The 7,899-nt window shown below is 42.3% G+C and overlaps 1 pseudogene; it reads left to right on the forward strand.

Moving 5' to 3' along the window:
- The first annotated feature begins 2,675 nt into the window (after nt 1–2,675).
- LOC127694378 (zinc finger protein 120-like) lies at nt 2,676–4,345 on the forward strand (annotated as a pseudogene).
- The last annotated feature ends 3,554 nt before the right edge of the window (nt 4,346–7,899 follow it).

Raw genomic sequence — 7,899 nt, forward strand, 5'->3', positions numbered from 1 at the left:
AGATTTTTGTGTTTCCTCTTTCATGACCTTAGCCTGTTGACCAAAGTTCTCCTGTATTTCTTTAAGTGTTTTTTGCGTTTCCTCATTATTGGCTTTTGTATTCTCCTGGATTTCTTTCAATGATTTTTGTGTTTCCCTTGCAAGGGCTTCTAACTTTTGATCCATTTTCTCCTGAATTTCTTTAAGTATGTCCTTCATGTGTTCCTGTACCAGCATCATGACCAGTGATTTTAAATCCAAATCTTGTTTTATTGGTGTGATGGGGTATCCAGGACATGGTGGTAAAGGAGAATTGGGTTCAGATGTTGCCATATTGCCTTGATTTCTGTTAGTGACGTTCCTGTGTTTGCCTTTTGCCATCTCGTTCTCATTGGTGTTAGTTGGTCTTGTCAATGCTGGACTCACCAGTGCAAGCTGCCCCTTCCCAGGTGGCCTCTGGGGCACAGCTTACCTCCTGCACTGCCTGGAGACAGGGTGCTGTTGCCCAGGCTGTTCAGATCCTGAAGCAGACACCTGAAGGCTCCCGCTGGGGCCTGCTGGATTCACCGAAGCACACCGACTTCTCCCGGCTGGTCACCCGGAAGCCCCTCTTGCCTCTTGCAGGACCTGGAGATGTGGTTTTGCTGCCCAGGCTGATCTGGATCCGGAAGCGGAGAGATCTGAGGGCTCCTGCCAGGGGTCTCAGGACTGGAACCTTAGCTCTGTGCCACAGGACCAAGCTGTGCTGTGAGCTCCCAGACTGCCTCTGGGTGCACACTAGGTCTCCCGCACTTCCTGGAGACCGAGTGCTGTGGCCCAGGCTGTTCAGATCCCAAAGCAGGCACCTGAAGGCTCCTGCTGGGGCCCGCTGGATTCACCGCTGACTTCTTCCTGCTGGCCGCCCGGAAGCCCCTCTTGCCTCTTGCAGGACCTGGAGATGTGGTGTTGCAGCCCAGGCTGATCTGGATCCGGAAGCGGAGATTTCTGAGGGCTACCGCCAGAGGCCTCAGGACTGGAACCCATTTTGTATGGTAATCTGAGTGTTATCACCTTGCTTATTGTTTAGAAAAGAGAAGAGAAGAGAAGAGAAGAGAAGAGAAGAGAAGAGAAGAGAAGAGAAGAGAAGAGAAGAGAAGAGAAGAGAAGAGAAGAGAAGGATATTATGGACTGACAGATACTAATGTGCCTTTTTGGTTGGGACCTAAAGGAGGTAGCAGATCAGAAAGCTTTTTAATATTTCTAAAAGAAGATGATGTACATCAGCATGTTTTCAGAAAACTCTAACAAAGAAGGCTTTAAGAAGCCCAGGACTAAAGCACCCAAGAATCACTGTCCCATAACTCCATGCATCCTGCAACACAAATGTTAACCTGGTACTCTGAAGACAAAAACATACTGAGAAAGACAAGAGGAAGCTACCGAATATGCTAAACTTTGGGCCAAGAGAATGAAGGAAGCCAGAAAAAGTACTGCCAGAAACAGGTTGTAAAAGATGGTGGCTCTCCTCCCTGAGAGTTTCTACTTCGAACCCTTTGAGTCCAGTCAAAAATAAGTTTCCAAGAGCAACAAAGAAATGATCTGACCTTGAAAAGAAAAGTGACCTGATGAAGAAATATAAATGAAAATGAAATCAATCTGCAAACAGCAGACAGCCTTTAATAAACATAGTAATGGCTTAAACCACTAATGTGGTTAGAATTTATACTCCAAAAAATAAATGAACACACAAGATAGACTTCAGATGTATTTCTGAAAGGAATAATAAGAAACAGAGACTCACATCAAGAAATGCTGAGAGGGAAAATGCAGCTTTAAAAGAACAGTAGATCCACAGAGAAGAACCCAGTAACAAGCTGAGAGTAGAATAACATTATAGAGACTAAAAGCCCGTGTTGATAGTTTAAAGCCTCAGTGTTCTTTGCGTGTCACCGGACTTGGTGCAAAGGCCTTGTTTTGAGGCAGTCTCATGGGCCAGGCGTGGCCATCTGCTCTTTGTTCCTCAGGAGCCATCCAACTCGGGTCTCTTTAAAATGTTTATTCTCATACAGTAACCACACAGTATTGAGTTTTAGTTTATTTTTATTGTTTATTATTATTTTTTGATAAAGGTCTCACTCTGGCCCTGTGTCAAAAATGACATTCCACACATGCATGTATACAGCATGCATTTATCATGCTCACCCTCCATTACCTTCTTGCCCCCTGTCCCACTCCTGCTCATCTCCCTCCTCTTCCTGACTAGTCCTCCTCCTTCTCATCTCCTCTTGGAGACTCAATGAGTTTCATTAAAGTTGCTGACAGAACATGGTCTGGGGTCACTTCCAGGAGCATGGACATCTTATCACTATACCACTGAAAAATGTTTCTTTCCATCCCTTAGTGATGATAGCTGAAGATAGATCCTCAGGGAGGGATGGGGCTTCAAGAGTCTCTCTCCCCTCTGTAGCAGGGTGATGATCTTAATGTTGTACAGATACTTCTAGCTGTGGAGAGTGCTCCTTCTTATAGCACTCATATTCTTTCCATCTCTCTTCTGTGATGCCTTTAAGGGGCTGATGAAGATATCCCACTTATGGCTGAGCATTATAATATATATATATGTTTATATATATCACTTTGAGCATTATCATATATATGTATACACACACACACACACACACACACACACACACACACACACACCACTTTGATCAGTAATGAATGTCTGCAGTTTTGCTGCCCATGCCAGGGAAAGCTTCTATGGCCAAGATAGCAACACTACTAATGTGTGAGCACAAACATGATCATTTTGAAAGCAAATGGACCTAGAGATTTTGTCCATTTAGCAGAACAGCAGTAGTAGCTTGCCTGCTATGGCCCGCAGTCTCCCCAGCCATGGGCATTGACCTACCTACAGTACCAAGTGTGACTACTCTTCAGTAGAATGGGCTTTATAACCAGTAAAACAGTTGTTGCTTACCCTCACAACAGATTTTCCACCATTTCCCCAGTGAATGCATCTTGCCTTGCTAGTCATTAATGTCACATGCTCACCTCCATTACCTTCTTGTCCCCTGTCCCTACTCCTGCTCATCTTCCTCCTCTTCCTCTCTAGGTTTCACACCAGAGTGAGGCTGTTGATGACAGTCCTCCAGCAGAGAGCAGGTTTTGTTCTGTGTAAGGGATAGTTAGCAGGAAAGAACTCCACACCTCATCTGTGGCTTGACTTCTCTGCATCTTCGGACCAGAGGTGTCCGCCCTGTCTTTAGAGACAAGGCCTCTCACTGACCTGGACCTTATCACATAGGCTAAGCTTGCTGGCTTGCAAACTTCAGAATGTGTGACTATCCTTGGTTTTTGAAAAAATGTCTGTTTTGTGGAATGAACTCAGGACTTCATGATTGCCTGGTCAGTACTTTATTGACTGGGCTATCTCTCCATCCATGAAACACACATCCCATTTCTCATGGTCCATGAAGAAGACTTAAGATATTGTTTTATTCTTGATGTTATTAATAGTGGCATGAAGATAAAAGATAATCTTACAAGAACAAAACTGCTCCTCTTGGGTAAGGGCAGCAGACACACCCTTTATTGCATCACCATGGAAAACCAGGGCCGAGCAAGAGTAAAACCACCCCTTCTCCAGGATTGCTAAATTACACAACCTCTTCTTCCTCTTCTTTTTCTACCTCAGTTCTTCATCTTTTTAAACTAAAGCTCACATCAGTATCCCTGAAATGAACTTGGGGCCACTGGGTCAGATTATTTGTCCTTCACCCTATACACAGATACATTTTTTCCATAATTCACATCTTTCTTGTTTGTTTGTTTTGAGATATGGTTTCTTTATGTCAGCCTGGCTCTGCTGAAACTGTTAAGGCTGAGGCCATCCTCTGCATCTCTTTCTCTTCTCTTCCAGAAGCCAACTTCTCTACTTTTGATTACTTTACAACCCTGTCATCTCTCAACCTTATTACTCAGCAACTTTTTTCCAACATACCCATTCCATGTCCTTATAGTGCTTTCAGCTTAAATCTAATCTTAAAAAAATAAACCAAGCCAAATTAAAAAACAAAAAACAAACAAACCAACACAAAACAAAAAAAAAAAACGGTGTTTCTGTGTGATATGTTCTAAGTATCTCTTCTGGGTGCTGTGAGGGGAGCTTGTCAAGCTCAGAACTACAGACATAGATGTAGTGACCTATGATGACATACATGTGAACTTCACTCAGGAAGAGTGGGCTTCGCTGGATCCTTCTCAGAAGAGTCTCCACAAAGTTGTGATGCTAGAGACCTCTAGGGATCTCAGAGCTATAGGCTATATTTGGGAAGAACATACATTTGAAGCCCATTATCAAAGTTCTAGAAGTCATGGAAGGTAATTTTCCTGTGCAAGCTGATGAGAAAATGCCTATGAAGGAAGTTTAATATGTGCTACAAGTTGTAAAGAAAACCAATAGGGTAAAATACGCAGTCCTTTCAGTTATGGGTGATTATTAAATCTCACAAAACCATGTATGTCTATGGCAGGTATCAAGTTTTTGTTTGCAAGGCATTCCTTTAAGTTCAAAGACACAGAAACAATGGCTTAACAGATATGTCACTGTTTGGATCAAGCCCAGTAGAGCCATGCTGTAGAAGTGCCAGTCTGTTCAGTCTCAGACCACTTAGGTCGTGGAAAAGGGAAACACTTTGTTTAGGTGATAAGTATATGTCCAAAAATTTGCAATAAGCAAATAATCCATAGCAAATCTGTGCTTAATGATGTGCTTGTAATAATGATGCTAAATTTAATGAGATGGACAGATTATGAGATTCAAGAATGGTTTTGTGGAGAAACCTTAATCCGTGTACCACATCTCTATGAGGAAAAAGTAAAACTGTGTGAATGTAATGTGGAATCCTTTCAGGTGTTAGTGTTCTTTTAATATGGATGTCATAGGTTATGATGGATACAAGCCCTGCGAGCATAGGGATACTGAAAGAAGTAACACACCTTTATCTTTTCCAGAACAATTAGAAGATATGCAGTACACCCCACTCTGAGTAGACATTTTAAATGTGCTATAAGTTTATAAATAATTAGTATCTCAACATTATTGGAGAAATTTACCAACTAAACTGCTGAACATCTTTATGAGAATTAGAGAAGTAAAAATTTTCTGTTTGCATTGGTCCATGTTCCAAATGTAGTATTACTCTCATGATAACAAAATTTATGAATGCAACCAGTATGGAAAAGCTCTGAGCTCTTCCTGTTTTTGTATAGAAAAAGTATGCTATAAACGTGAGCCAGGTGATCAATACTCTCTCCATTCCATGAATCTTCAAAGATGTAAAACAATCCATAATGAAGGGGAACACCTTTGCATGTAAACAAAATAATATTATGCTAAGAACAGATTGTTCTTTACAATTAAACCAAATTGTTAATGAATTCATACAGATAAAAAAAACAAAAACCAAAAGCAAACCTGTTATATTTTGTATATTCTGTAATGGCAAAAGTTCACTACATTCATGATTTACAGAAATAAGCTTATTTTGCTTCTCTGTATATTTCCAAGGTTGGACAGGTGTTAATCAAGTATGCTTAATAAATATTTGGTCCTCAAACTCTTCAGAGATTTGCTGCATATAACATTTAAAGTGTTCAATAAGAAACTTCCCTTTAACAAAATCTCAATCACTTAATTTTCCCACAAAGACTTGGGAACTAGATGCTGGGGTGAGGCTGCCCCACAGAAGCCCTAAGCATACCAACATGGAGCACCACATCCAAATTTAGACAGAAACCCAAGGTTATGGCCCAAGTTCCAGACATGGGAGCTGGACAAGAGCACTTAGGCATGGAGTGATGGGTAGCAGAGACCTCAAGGAAGCCAAGAACCTGATGGCCATAGGCAATGCCCATGGGAGAGTGATCCCTGTGAACAGCCAGCACAGCGGGCAGGTGCCAGAGCCTCAGTGCACTCATGCTGCAGTATTGCTCTCTGGCAGGCCCTATGGCTGGCTGTTGGGGCTTAATGTGAGCTGCAGGTACACAGGAGGCAAAAGCCAATACATCTTGAGCAAAGACACCAGCAGAAGACTTTTGAACTAGTAATGTATGCCGGAGCAAGTAATTCTCTGAGGACAGAGTGTAGAGAAAGTTAGGTACAGAAATAAGTGTTCAAGTTTGGATATTAAATATCCATAGGAAGGAGAGAAAGAGAAATAGGTAAAAATGTTTTATATATATGTACATAGACACTGAAGAAAGGAAAGAAACCACATGTGGACAGCTATAGAAAGAAATATTAAATTTAAATAACAAAGTGAAATCTCAAAACAAAGACAAGAGAAAGGTTAAAAAAGAAAATACATTTTTTTTAATAAAAAGATTTATTTGTCTATTCTATATATGTGAGTACACTGTAGCTGTCTTCAGACACACCAGAGAGGACATCAGATTCTATTTTAGATGATTGCAAGCCACCATGTAGTTGCTGGGAATTGAACTCAGGACCCCTGGAAGAGTAGTCAATGCTCTAAACTACTGAGCCATCTCTCTAGACCACCAACCAAGAGTGTACAGGGAGGGAGCCATGGCTCCAGATACATATGTAACAAAGAATGGCCTTGCCTAACAGCAGTGGGAAGGGAGGCCCTTGGTTCCGTGGAGGTTTGATGTCCCAGTGTAGTGGGTGGGTGGGGGAGCACCCTCATAGGGGCAAAGGGGAGAGGACTGATGTGGGATGGGGGAGTTGTGGAGTGGTAACCAGAAAGGAGTATATCATATCATTTGAGATGTAAACAAATGGAATGATTAGTAAAACAAACCAAAAAAGCAACAAAAAACCCCCCAAACAACAACAACAACAACAACAAAACTTTCCATGTTAAAAAATGGAAAACATGTGTCCTGCCTGGAGACCAGCAGAGGGAGAGAATCCCTGCAGCCATATTTGCTGCCTGCCAGAGCAGAAGAGCATCACTAGGTACTGTATCACCGAGCTTTAGATCTCTGGGAGTGCAAACTGCCAGAGGTCTGCCTGCGCCCAGGACCTGAGCACACAGGTGGTTCATCTCCCAGCTGGTAGGTCGTGGGGCCTGTATCCTTCTCGGAGAACAGCAGAGGGAGCAACTCCTGTGGCCATCTTTGTGGCCTGCCAGGGCAGAAAAACATCACTAGGTACTGTATTATCCTGAGCTTAAGATCTCTGGGGGTGCAAATCTCCAGGGGTCTACCTGTGCTCAGGACCTGAGAACATAGGCGGTTTATCTGCAAGCCGGTCAGTCGTGGGGCCTGTATCCTAAGTGACAATCAACAGAGGGAGTGATCCCCCTCTCACCATCTTTGCTCCATAACAGAGCAGTCTGAGAACACCTGGTTCACCTTGACAACCCAAGTATAACATTTCTTGAGGCAAGACTGAGCAGGTCTCCAAAGGCACAAAAGAGGAAGGCAGCATATCAGTAATCAGTGCCAGAGGAAACCCAGTCATCCAGTGTTTCGGAAATAGCCCTAAAGATCCACAATAGGTTGTGGCACCAGCCAGTGACAATAAGACCATCTAACACCAGTGAGAACTAGATGGCTAAAGGCAAGCATAGGAACATTACTAACAGAAACCAAGGCATTATGGCAGCATCTGAACCCAATTCTCCAACAATAGCAAGTTCTGGATACCCCAACACACCAGAAAAACAAGAGTTGGATTTAAAAGCACTGGTAAGGATGCTGTTAGAGGAACACATGAAGGACATAAATAAATCTCTTAAAGAAATTCAGGAGAAAAATGATCAAAAGCTAGAAGTCCTTACAAAGGAAACACAAAAATCACTTAAAGAAATTCAGGACAATATGGGTTAGAAGTTGGTAGCCAATAAGGAGGAAATGCAAAAGTCACTTAAAAAAATAAAGGAGAACTTTGATCAACAGGCATAAGTCATG

The sequence above is a fragment of the Apodemus sylvaticus genome, chromosome 10, assembly GCF_947179515.1.
Source record: "Apodemus sylvaticus chromosome 10, mApoSyl1.1, whole genome shotgun sequence".
In the NCBI taxonomy this organism is placed as follows: Eukaryota; Metazoa; Chordata; class Mammalia; order Rodentia; family Muridae; genus Apodemus; species Apodemus sylvaticus.